Source organism: Amblyomma maculatum, chromosome 1 (assembly GCF_055883805.1).
Source record: "Amblyomma maculatum isolate TAMU_Amacu chromosome 1, ASM5588380v1, whole genome shotgun sequence".
Classification (NCBI taxonomy): domain Eukaryota; kingdom Metazoa; phylum Arthropoda; class Arachnida; order Ixodida; family Ixodidae; genus Amblyomma; species Amblyomma maculatum.
In genome coordinates this window covers 152,419,725-152,432,647 of record NC_139344.1, presented here as the reverse complement: position 1 = coordinate 152,432,647, position 12,923 = coordinate 152,419,725, and the positions used below count along the sequence as shown (strand labels likewise).

At 49.2% G+C, this 12,923-nt stretch overlaps 1 pseudogene; it reads right to left on the bottom strand.

Annotated features, from left to right (window-relative positions):
* Positions 1-569: 569 nt before the first annotated feature.
* On the bottom strand, positions 570-11,044 carry LOC146204632 (cytoskeleton-associated protein 5-A-like; annotated as a pseudogene).
* Between the last annotated feature and the right edge of the window lie 1,879 nt (positions 11,045-12,923).

The window sequence follows — 12,923 nt, the reverse complement described above, 5'->3', positions numbered from 1 at the left end:
CCACATAAGCCAAGCCTTCGTGCACGACAGGGATCTCCTCTGATGTCATCTGGGAAATAAGGATGTGTAGGGAATGTACATCAGACGGAAGCCTGCGGAAGTGAGTGATGGCTCGGCAGGCTGGCAGTCTTTTCCAGTCTTCTGCAGGCAAACGTTTTAGCCGGTTTTGCCAAAATGCATTCGGCGTCCACTTCATGCAGTTTGATACAGCCTGCTCCAGCAATCTTCTCTATTACCGAGATTAGAGTCATCTCCAGAGAGCGCGTACGGGCTCAAGAGGGAGCCCCACTACGGAGATGTCTGCGCACCGTCCCCTCTGACTGAGCTGTGTGCTCCATGATGGTCGCTGATGAAAACACTGCACTCTGTGCGTTGCGGTGTTGTGTTCTTGACCGGCGGCGACTCTTGAGGGGGCAATGAGCTGGCGCGTGCGTGACGCTCGCTTGATACGTTTCTCCGGGAGAGACTGACCGATGTAATTCAATGCGCGTTCCCCCTCGTGGAAGTAGACCTGCACCACACGTTTCAGTGCTGCATTCTTCAATGTGTTGTCACGATCGGAAGTGAGCCTAGCCACCGCCTTGAGGAGAACTGCTGGCGTAGGTTCAACGACTGGGAGGCTCATCACCTCTAAGAGGAAGCTCAGTTTTTTTAAGAACCCTGTACGCTGGCGGGCATTCTTGGATGACAAACCCGGCGTGAGGTTTGTCATCCAACCGCGGTTAGCTTTGGGTCGTATCAACTATCAGCCAACACTCCGTGGGTTCATTCAAAGTTTCCGCAAAGCTCCGGCTTTGTGTTATGGCGCACCAAAGTACATATGAAGACTAGCAGAAACCATTGCAGACGTGCCTTTCTTCGAATGTTGGATGACCGGCTGTTGCTTAAGGGAGATCTTCGACCTCAAAAAAGGAAGCAAAGGCAGACAACATGTCAAGAGTCCGCGACGAACTCTCACCATCATAGTACACCTGTCAGCTGAACGGCCCATCTCCCACCAGGTAATGCTATCGTCAGCATGGTGATTCAAAGCTCCTCTTTTATTTGTTACAGGAGGCAGTAATTCGCTAGAAGTGCGTCCGATGCGCACTCCGAGACAGCCAGCACAACGAGTGCCTTGCTCGAGGACAGGACGTGTCTCTCTCGGCTCGGAAATGACATGATTTGGTAAGTAAGCGATAAGAAATGTTCCACTTGTTCAGAAAGTGGCGTTTAAAAAACTAAAGCAGAAAATCACTCGTTTTGGGCATTATAATGGCGATTCAAGTGGAACGTTCTCAGCGCGTGAGCTATCAACACCAGCAAAAGACGGCAGAGCGGGTGAAGCTTTGAACATCGGATGCCCCTGAAGGCAGCCCTCTGTTCCAGTCACACTAGGCGGCCGCTCTCGTGCACAGGGGAACAACGTAGGCTACACTGGATCGTGGAGAATGCTAGCTTTTCCAGCTCGTCGTTCAGTCGGTTCGTGGGGCGAAGCTTTGCGGAAAAGTTGGTCGACCTTCAGGTTTGAGCTTTTCTCACAATGCTCGTAGAGCACCTGAGTGTTCTCGTCAAAGATTTCTTTAGTCCTCAGCTTGTGCACAATGTTCCGAAACTCTTTTTCTCAAATAAATTCTGCTCCTGCTCGTCGGTGCTCTTATTGAGAGTCACCAGAGGTGCCCTTGTTGGTAGAGATGTCAGCCCTTTTCCGCGCATGCATCTTTAGCATCCTGGTTATCATATTTGCAAGGCACGACTCTTCTTGACCCGGCATCATTTCAGCGTACGTTAGAAGCAGCTTGTAGATAATGGTGCACACTGTACACAAGGGTGTGTCCGAGTCTCTCCACTCCCAAAAGGGACCACGGTACGCATTCAGGAACAAATGCAGATCGAGTCGTACAGTCTCCAGGCTCCGCTCATCCATGTAGCTCTCCAGCGCTGACACCATCTTCCACAGGCGCTTTACGACTAATTCGATGATGAACTGTTTGGACGTCTGAGTGCCCACACTGCCCAGGCAGTCATGAAGGTGCGTTATCAATGCACGGAGGACACATGTTGATTTTCCGTTGCGGATGATTTACACTCCGGGAAACTTGATATAGCGCTGCAACTGGGGTCCCTGGCGGAGCTCTTTAAACGCTTGCCCAGCAGTGTGTGCAGCAGTTCATTTAGGAGAGCCGCTGCTACCTCTTCGACCCAACAAATGGCCGTCAAACACTTTGAGCAGCACATTGGTCATTTGCCGGTACAGGCCGACCACATCGGCCTTGGCATCCCGGTCATCTGTGATGTGCTTCTCGTACAGTAGACGGTACTCCAGAGTCAGCATGTTCACCAGCTGGTCGGCAGAGCCCAGGAGCACCAAGTCATTGTCATTTGCCAGCATGTCATCCACATTAGCCAGGCCTTCGAGCACAATAGGTGTCTCCTCGGATGTCAGCTGGGAGATAAGGATATATAGGGAATGTGCATCAGGCAGAAGACTGCGGAGGTGATGGCTTGACAGGCTGGCATTCTTTTCCAGTCTCCTGCACGCCAACTGTTTAGCCGGTTCTGCCAAAACGCATTCGGCATCCACTTCATGCAGTTCGGTGCCCTGGGCTGGAGCCGAGGCACCCTGCTCCAGGATCTTCTTTAAGCCCGAGTTTAGAACCATCTCCATAGGACGGGCTTCAGAGGAAACCCCAATGCAGGGAGGTCTGAACACTATTCCCTCTGATTCAGATGTGTGCTCCACAGCAGTCGCCGATGAAAACAATGCGGACTGTATACGGGGCGATGCTGGGTTCTTGGCCGGCAGCGACCTTTGAGGGGGCAACATTGTTAGCTGGCGCGTACGTGGCGCTCGCTTGATGTGTTCCTCCAGGAGAGGCTTGTCGTTGTCTGAGAGCTCGCCGATGTAACTGAATACGATTTCCCCCTCGTGGAAGTAGGCCCGCAACACGCAGTTCAGTGCTGTATTCTTGACTGTGCTGTCACGATCGAAAATGTATTTGGCCACCTCCTTGAGCAGAACCGCTGGTGTGGGTTCCGAGACTGTGAGGCTCATAACTTCGACGAGGAAGCCCAGTTCTTTCAAGCAGTCTGCATGCTGGCGGGCATTCTTGAATGACAAACCCTGCATGATGTAGCTGAATACCTTGAATTCTGGGAAGATGTTGCATATGCGCCGGAGGATGCTGTACACTCCCTTTCGCACGGTTGCCTTGGAATCGTCGGCTTTGAGGATAAGGCTTTCAGGAAGGAAGACGTCTAGAGGCCGTGCATCCTGTAGCCCTCGTCACAGAGCGGTTGGAAGAGTTCTTGCGAGTACTCCAGCGCCAGCAGCAGCACAGTAGGTCTGGTGTCGAAGAAACGTAGCGTGAGCTACTTTAGGACGAGGTCAACGTTGGCACTGGTGGCTTCGACACCTCCGGGGCTGCTGAGAAACTCCATAAGTCTTTCGATGGCTCTAATGTTCATCTTGAAGTCCGCACTGAAGCACTCGGCCACAAGTGACGGGGCCCAGCTGGCAGCAATCATCTGCTTCTTCAGCTGCCGGTAGAACTCCGCGCGTGGAGAACTGAAGTTCCATTTCAGCAGATTTCGAGCTCTGTGTTGCGCTATTCACTGTTCCTTGAGGTTATTGGAAGACAGCAGGTTAATTGCGTCTACGTCCTCTTCCTTTCGAGATTATTTGCATCTTGTTCTAGGTTTCGCATGCATTTTTCTTCTTGAAATACTCATCATTTTTCGCACACCGCCGCTGCCACCGACTGCTCCCTGATCTTCCCCGGGCTGCATAGCATCCGAATGGTTGCGTGGTGGCGCTCGATTGGACACGGGTTGTTTCGTCTGTACAGCATTGGGAGAGGCTTCTCTAGTTGCTGCTGCAAGCTTCTGTTGGAATTCTCAAGTGGGGCAGCAATCACATCTGCCTTTTCACGGCACGCTTTGACCTTTTGGGTTTTTACATTTCCAGGTCTACCAGGAAAGGCACGATAACCCGCTCGCCAACTACTTTCATCGCAGTCCCCGAGGCCATGCTCGAACCTTCTCTCAATTCTGGTGCAGGGTCATTCATCGCCTTCAGGAGCGATGTCAGCAGTGCCTTAATAAGCTTCTCGTTCAGCGCAGTAGGAGTCGACTTGGAAAAAACACGTACCAGAAAGAAATTTCCCGCTCTTGATATGGAGATTTTGCTGCCCTAGAGCTGCCGTGACATCTCCCAAGATGACTTCGAAGTTAGTAGCCTGAAATTCATTGTCCATGACTTCTCTCAGCGCGGTTACAACGTTCGGCTTATTCTCCTTAAAGTTCACTATGCATATGCACAAACCGGCGTAAGGGCGAAACTTTTACCTCAAGCTGGCGGCCGGCCCAGCCAGGCACTTGACAGCCAGCGCCACGAGAAACAAATTACAGTCCCTGGCCACCATCCTCTTCAGCACGATGACGAGATGGGCGTAACCGCCGGCTTCGAGCATGTGATTGCTCACAAGGTCAAGTAGTTTCTAAAGAGCCTCTTTTCGTTCCTGCCACGTTTTGGCCAAACAAAGTTTGTAGAAGTCCTTGGGAAGCTTTGAAAGGATGTCAACAGCTCCAACTGCTGACATGCATCCACGGGGGCTCCGGCATCACTTCGACACTCCTCACTCTCTTCACCGCCATTCATTGCGTCTGATCCAGCTTCAAGCGTTCCGCAACTCGAACTCATAACTAGCTAATCTAGATACGCACCACGTTATGCACTACAGTGAAGTGCACGGGCAGCGAAGTCCGCGTGCGAGGGGAAGTCTAGCTCACCGGCAAGTCTGTTTTTCTTCGATTACTTTTTATTTTCCTCGCCGCTGTGCACACGACTTTAACCACTTAGGAGGATTGTTCATGGACCAGTGCAGGTACAGAAATTGAATACATGATCTCTACTTAGACTGTATAATTATATGTTACAAATTAAGAATTAGTGTTATTAAAATTTTTGGAAAAAACATTGTAGGTATAGTAGTGGCAGTAATCAATAAAACAAAAGAAAATAAAAGAAATAAAAATCGAGCCTCTAATTAAAATCAAAACATAGAAGCGTTTACAAACCAATATTCTGATCGCAATATTATAGCTAATGGTCACTCACACCCAGGTTTTAGGCTATGCCTTTTGATATTTGCACAAAGGAGATCAAGAAAACAATTTTAAATGGCATTCGCGATCCACCAAGACGATTTTTCGAATATTTCTTTTCTGGTGGTAATACCGTCAGCAGGAGAGGGTGTAAAGCTCTTCAGTTTCCGCATCGAATGAGGCACAAAATCTCGACGGTTTGAAACGACAACTACATATAGACTGAGGCAAGGAATTCTGCAACGCAAGAGAATCATTGAGACCTCACATTCTCTAAAGTTGCAATACTGGATATTCCGTTTAAAATTTAATTGTTCAAATTCCGCAGTCGCAAAGAGCGGCTCATGGTTCAAAGAGTGCTGAATTTGAAAATTTTCAAAAAAGTAGATAGCAAAATAATATAGATACAACGCTGGCAACAGACCCGTTTCAGAGCCGAATTGATTAAAAACCGGCCATTATATTGAACATAACGATGCAATGCCCCGGAGCATACTGAAAACGCATTTCTTGAGCATGCAAGAAAGGAAAAACATTACGGATGACCTTAAAATACGTCCTATAACTGTCTAATACCACTATAAGACTGCCAAGCAGTCAGAGATTATGATTGCGTGAGTAATAATACAGGAAAATTTTTCAACGTCCAGACCAACTGCAAGCGATTCAGCAGTATAAATACTCGCGCGCAGTCTGGGATGGGGACTCGAGTGGCTGGGAATAGGTGTCAGTTGCTGCTTTTTCATCGTGTTTAGAGGCATATTAGGAAGACATTTTATAACCCTCCAGCGTATCACCTCTGACTTCGTCTTCGATGGCCTTCTGCTGGGCATCAACACTGGCACGTGTATTAGTGGTGACCCCCCATAGAGCCTACGAAAGCGCCACATAGGGCAAATGTGCTTGTGAGCATTGATGACATTTTCAATTGCCGCAGCTGATGTCATGCAAATTATCTGCGCTAGTCCCACAGGGACTATTTTTCTTGTCGGAAGGCTTTCTGGGACGCTGGGTTCACAGTGTGGCCTCAGGGCTGATGCTGGGACCTTTCCATTTTGTACCGGAGATCAGGCCGTTAGAAGGATGTAAAGAATAAAATGAGGAAGGAACACTTCCTCGAGGCAGCTGCATCTATTTTCTTCTAAGATGAAAGCATAGGTGGGCGAATTCTGCAGCTTATTTTATATTTTCTTTTTCATTCGCTGCCATGAATGTCCGTGCAGTCATTGGAATTCTGGGTTGCGTGGTTATTGTTGCACCTGCATGCATTTCGTTGCTTTTGTATGGTTGCATTACGTCTTGTACCAAGTACCGTAGCCTACCTTGCGGACGAAGTCGTTCACTCATTTCTCTACCACAATATGTGATTGTACAAACGCACCAGAGCTTCAACAAATAACTCAAGCCCGACAAATTGTTCCTGCTGAACTTTTTTGACCCATTTGTCTTAGGTTTACACCTCTCAAAATGTTTATTCGCCAGAAATGGTTCAAATTTTAACCACGGATCCCAAGCTGTAGGCTAGTTTGCGTTAAGGATTTCACACAATGGCTTATGCCTGATGTGGCTAATGTATTTGTGCAAAAATATAACGTTTACCGCTTTCTTAGAATTCTCACAGTGGGATACTTTTGGAGGACTTATTGATAGGTACATGGCCGGAGATTTCGGCGTTTTCTCGCTTCTTGAGTAGCAGAGGGCTCGAATTGCGACTGTCATGCGAACTAACGTATATATTTTCTTTCATTTGTCACCGCATCTTCACCCGTCACGACCCTCTTCCATCTCTTCGCCTTCCCCAGCGCAGAGCTAGCTGGTCAAATATTTATATTTCCGGCCAACATCTCTGCCTTCTAAATATTAGATGATATCGTTAATTTTTTCAAGTAAGGTATAATTTTTTCCGACAATCATTAAAAGATTAAGCACTGGGCATCTAGGTAAAAGACGAATAAATTTTCCAAGGACACCGTGAAACACTAAAGTGCGATTATGCGAAAGCCTTTATAGCGCGGTGGTTCGTAGTCCTCCACTATGGCACATCTTTTTCTTTCTTTCTCGCTCCCACCTTCCTCCCTTCCCTTGCGGCGCAGTTCACGTAGCACACGCCTCGCACGTGGCTAGCAAAGTTGTGTGATGCGAACCGCGGAGTCCCAAGATTTAGGCCTTTATTCCAAGGACAGGTGCCAGCTTCATTAGTCAGCTTCACCACCCTACTCGTTGTTTAACTAAAATCATCTAAAGCACTTCGTGTTCAGATCGGTATGCGTTATTTGCGGGAATGAAGACAAGCACTGCCCTGTAATCTGCGTGAACTTCAGAGGGACGTCAGCTGCCTTTAGGGGCGAGGCGCCAAAAATCCTCTCTATATCTACTTTTTTTTTTATCCTTTTGAAAGTAACTGACCGGGGTATCAACCGTTGTAGCTTTCAGTAGCTTTTTCACAGTCATCCTGAAGTGGCGACCATCCAACGTTTAGGCACGCCCCGCTTTTGCTTTGGGTCGTATCAACTATCAGCCAACACACTACATCGCTTCTTTCAATGTTTCATGGAAAGGGAACTAGCGAATACAGACGCAAGACAAGAACAAAGAAAGCACACACCACAGCGTTGTGGTGTGTGCCTTCTTTGTTCTTGTCTTGCGTCAGTATTCGCTGGTTCCCTTTCTATGCAATATGAACCAACTAGCCCAGCAGTTTGCACTCCTGAACTTTCAATGTTTCTCCGCAGCTGTTTGTCTTTGTGTTACTTCGCACCAAAGGACATATGAAGACTACCAGAAACCATTGTAGGCGTGCCTTCCTTCCAGTGTTGGATGGCCGTCTATACCTTAAGAGAAGTTATAGAGATATTCGAGCATAAAAAAGGAACCAAAGGCAGACATGTCAAGAGTCTGCACGGCTCTGCAGTGGCAGTCAAACTGCGCGAGTCGAACTCCAACATCACTGTACACCAGTCAGCTGAGCGGGCCATCACCCGCTAGGTAATGCTATCATCGGCATGATGTCATGAAGCTACTCTTATTTGCCACAGGATGCAACAATCGCCTAGAAGAGCCCGGTGTGCACTCCGAGACAGCTAGCGGAACGCGCGTGCCTTACTCGAGCAGACGACGCATCTCTCTCGGCTAAGATGAGACATTATTTGGTCATTAAGCGGTAAGAAATGCTCTACCTGTTCAGAAAATTGCGTTTAAATAACGAAAGCAGAAATATCTCGAGTTCGGTGTCTTTTAATTCTGATTTAAGTGGAACATTCTTGGCGCATGAGCCACTGGTCCATACCAAAGCCAGCATACAACGGCGGGCGGACGATGCCTTGAACATCTCATGCCCCTGAAGCCAGCCCTCTGCTCCAGTGACAGTAGGCGGCCGCGCTCTCGTGCACAGGGAAAGAACGTGGGCTACACTGGAGCATGGAGAATGCTAGCATTTCTAGCTGCCGTTCAGTCGTCCGTGAGGCGAAGCGTTGCGGAAACGGGGGTCAGCCTTCAGTGTTGAGCTTTTCACGCACTGCTCGTGGACCACCTGAGTGCTCTCGTCCAAGGATTCTTAGCCCTCAGCTTGTGCACAATGTTCTCGAACTCTTTCTGCCCCTGCTCGTCGTTGTTATTGAGAGTCATCAAAGGTGCCCTTGTTGGCAGAGATGTCAGCACTTTTCCGCGCTTGCATCTTTAGCATCCTGGTAATTATATCCGTAAGGGCCGACTTTTCTTGATCCGGCACCTTTTCAGCATACGTCAGCAGCATGTGACCTTTGAGGCCAGCCAGCTTATAGAGTATTGTGTGCACTGTCCGCAGGGGTATGTTTGAGGCTCTCCCCTCCCAAAAGGGACGCCGGTAATCCTTCAGGAATAAATGCAGATCGAGGAGTACCGTCTCCAAGCTCAGCTGATCCACATAGCGCTCTAGCGCTGACATCATCTTCCACAGACACTTCACGACTAAGTCAAGGTATTCTTCGGATGTCTGGGTGCCCACGCTGCCCAGGCAATCATGAAGGTGGGTTATCAATGCACGCAGGACACATGTTGGCTCACCGTTGCGCATGATTTGCACTCCGAGAAAGTTGATATACTGCTGCAACTGAGGACCCTGGTGGAGCTGGGTAATGCGCTTGTCTAGCAGTGCCATCAGCAGTTGGTGCAGTAGTTCCTTCAGAGTGCCGCTGCTCACTCTTCGACCCAACAAACGGCCGTCAAACACTTTGAGCAGCACATTGGTCATTTGGCGGTATAGGCCGACCACATCGGCCTTGGCATCCCGGTCATCTGTGATGTGCTTCTCGTACAGTAGCCGGTACTCCAGAGTCAGCATGTTAACCAGCTGGTCGGCAGAGCCCAGGAGCACCAAGTCACTGTCATTTGCCAGCAAGTCATCCACATCAGCCAGGCCTTCGAGCACAATAGGTGTCTCCTCGGATGTCAGCTGGGAGATAAGGATATATAGGGAATGTGCATCAGGCAGAAGACTGCGGAGGTGATGGCTTGACAGGCTGGCATTCTTTTCCAGTCTCCTGCACGCCAACTGTTTAGCCGGTTCTGCCAAAACGCATTCGGCATCCACTTCATGGAGTTTGGTGCCCTGGGCTGGAGCCGAGGCAGCCTGCTCCAGCATCTTCTCTAAGCCCGAGCTTAGAACCATCTCCATAGGACGGGCTTCAGAGGAAGCCCCAATGCAGAGACGTCTGATCACTATCCCCTCTGACTCAGATGTGTGCTCCACGGTGGACGCTGATGAAAACAATGCAGACTGTATGCGTGGCGGTGTTGGGTTCTTGACCGGCAGTGACTCTTGAGAAGTCAATACTGGCAGCTGACGCGTGCGTGACGCTTGCTCGATGCGTTCGTCCAGGAGAGACTTGTCCTTGTCTGAGAGTTTACCGATGAAACTAAATACGCGTTCCCCCTCGTGGAAGTAGGCCTGCACCATGCAGTTCAGTGCTGCATTCTTGACTGTGTAGTCACGATCGAACATTTGCTTAGCCACCTCCTTGAGCAGAACCGCTGGCGTGGGTCCCGAGACTGGGAGGCTCATAACTTTGAAGAGGAAGCCCAGTTCTTCCAAGCGCTCTACACGCTGGCGGGCATTCTTGAATGACAAATCCTGCATGAGGTAGCTGAATACCTTGAATCCTGGGAAGATGTTACATAAGCACCGGAGGGTGCTGTACACTCCCTTTCGCACGGTTCCCTTAGGATCGCCGGCTTTGAGGATGAGATATGGCAGGAAGGAAGACGCCTCGAGGTCGTGCATCCTGTAGCCATCGTCACATAATGCTCGGAAGAGTGCTTGCGAGTACTCCAGTGACCGCAGCAGCACTCTTGGTCTGGTGTCGAAGAAACGTAGCGTGAGCCATTTTAGGACGAGGTCTACGTTGGCACTGGTGGCTTCGACACCTCCGGGGCTGGTGAGAAACTCCATAAGTCTTTCGATTGCTCTAATGTTCATCCTGAAGTCCGCACTGAAGCACTCGGCCACAAGTGACGGGGCCCAGCTGGCAGCAATCATCTGCTTTTTCAGCTGCTGGTAGAACTCCGCGCGGGGAGAACTGAAGTTCCATTTCAGCTGCTTCTGAGCTCTATTTTGAGCTATTCGCTGTTCCTTGAGGTTGTTTGAAAACATCAGCGGAACTACATCTACTTCCTCTTCCTTTCGGATTGACTTTATTCTGCTCCCAGTTATGGCTTTCATGTTTCTACCTGAAATCCTGATGAGCAGTCGCCCTCCGCCGCTGCCGCCGACTGCTCCCTGATCTTCACCGGGCGGTATAGCAGCCGCGTGGTTGCGGTATGACACTCTATTAAAATCTGGCTGTTGAATCTGTAATACAATAGACGTGGCTGCTCTTGTTGCAGATGCACGCCTTGGTGCGGCATTTTCAATTGGCGCCACATTCTCCCCGTCAACCATAAAAGGTATGGTGACCCGCTCGTCCGCTGCCGTTCGCAAAGCCATTGTTGTGCAGGAAGTTATGTCCCTAGTGATGGCACTGTAAGAAAAATATAAAAGTGTCAAATAGGATAACAAAAGTGAGAAGTGAATTTCATTGAAAATGGCAAGGTCAAAGCGTTTGAACTTTACAATTGTTAGCACTTTTTCAATTTTACCCTTCATTAGAGACCATTTTAAGCGCATCTTTCGAACAGTTACGTAGCGTTTACTTTCTAGGTAGACATCATTCTTGGTTTTTCACTCGCAACGCGTGCCTCATTTTTTTTTGTGTGCCACCGCAGAGCTAGTATCCCCGAGGATAATGACTGAACTCTTCTATTTTCAAAACGTTTTCTTCAATTAGGCCTGAATACAACCTATGCTTCGAAAAAAATTGTTATGCTCTTGTTATATGTTACTTTTCTCTATTTTCATCTCATGCAGTGTATTTACACTGTATCTACGTGCGCCTCCTGCGTTGGCCAATCTGGCCTTAAGTATTCTGAAGTAAATAAAAGTAAAAGTTAGCTCCAGAGTACGCGCGATTGCTTGAGGGATTAAGCGCCGCTTGGGCTTATATTGTTCCCGACGACTGTCACGTGCCCGACAAATTTAATGTCACTGTTCGAGTGCTTTTCATGGTTTTCTCGCATCTAAGTCGCTGACTATAGTTGATGTGGCAAGTATGGTAGCTTGTTTTTTTTTTTTTTTTTTTCTTCCTTTCAAGGCCTTGCTCTCTACAAAATCCAGCATTGGCGCTGCGAGTGGAAAACGGTCACCATTCTGGCAGGAGGCAGATGACAGGTGGCATGACCGGACACTGATTAGCCGTCGGGTTGTGTGACGTCACGAAGCCACATGACATGGCCGAGTTTCCAGGGCGTACCAACTCGGGCAGCTCCTTTAAATGAGACGGTGACAAGGGAATTGGATGCAATGGGAAGCATCCATAGGGAGGGGAACAAGCTATTTCCACGCACACACTTTCGTGTGGATTATGTGCACGTGTGAGGTGATGGAGAGCCACGCATAGAAATACGTGATGGAGTGAGTAGCAGAGTGCCTATACGCGCAACGAGGAGCCGCAAGGGCAACTGCACAGGGAGCCGCCAACTATGTCGCGTCAACCCCTTAATAGTGCGGCTTAAGAGTCCCGAAGTTTGTTGTGGAAGCCCGGGGTGCTTCCAATTTTTAAGCGTATTTTAGTGATAGTAGTGCCATCACACGCGCAGTAAGCATGGATATTATGCTTATGTAAATATGTGTAAGTGTTCTGTAGTTACCAACGTGTCGTGGACTCGGGCCAGATCAAGTTGAGGGCACAGCCAGCCTTAACTGCACGACTCTGCTCTGGCTCCAAAGGAAGTAAAGTGCAGGTGATTAACAGCACGATTGTGTTTTACACAGAAAGCCGCATTGTACAACACTACACTGATCCCCCACACACCAGTAAATCTGCAATCATGCCGAAGGAACTGTACACGCCTCCGCGGCGGAGCTAAGGGCGCTCGCAGTTCTCACGGAAAACCAGAGGTTTGGTCTGGTGATGCGGTTAACGTCCCGAAGCAACTCTAGCTGAGATAGACGACGTAGTGGAGGGCTCCGGAAATTTCGACCTTCTGCAGTATCCTTTGCGCACTGACATCACACAGCACACGGGCGTCTTGCTTTTCGCCTCCGTCGAAAAACAGCCGCCACGGCCGGGACCAGATCCCGCATCCCTGGGCACAGCAGTCCAGCGCCCTAAGCACTGTTTTACCGCGGTGAGACCCTAAGCAAAAGCTAAAGAGCTCGAGACATAGCGTGAAGGATGAGAGACAACGCATGTCGATGGCTCATCGTGCGTCGCCCCTGGCAATGGCCGGCAGTGGCTGAGAACCGTGCAAATCAGGTCCTCCCGGCA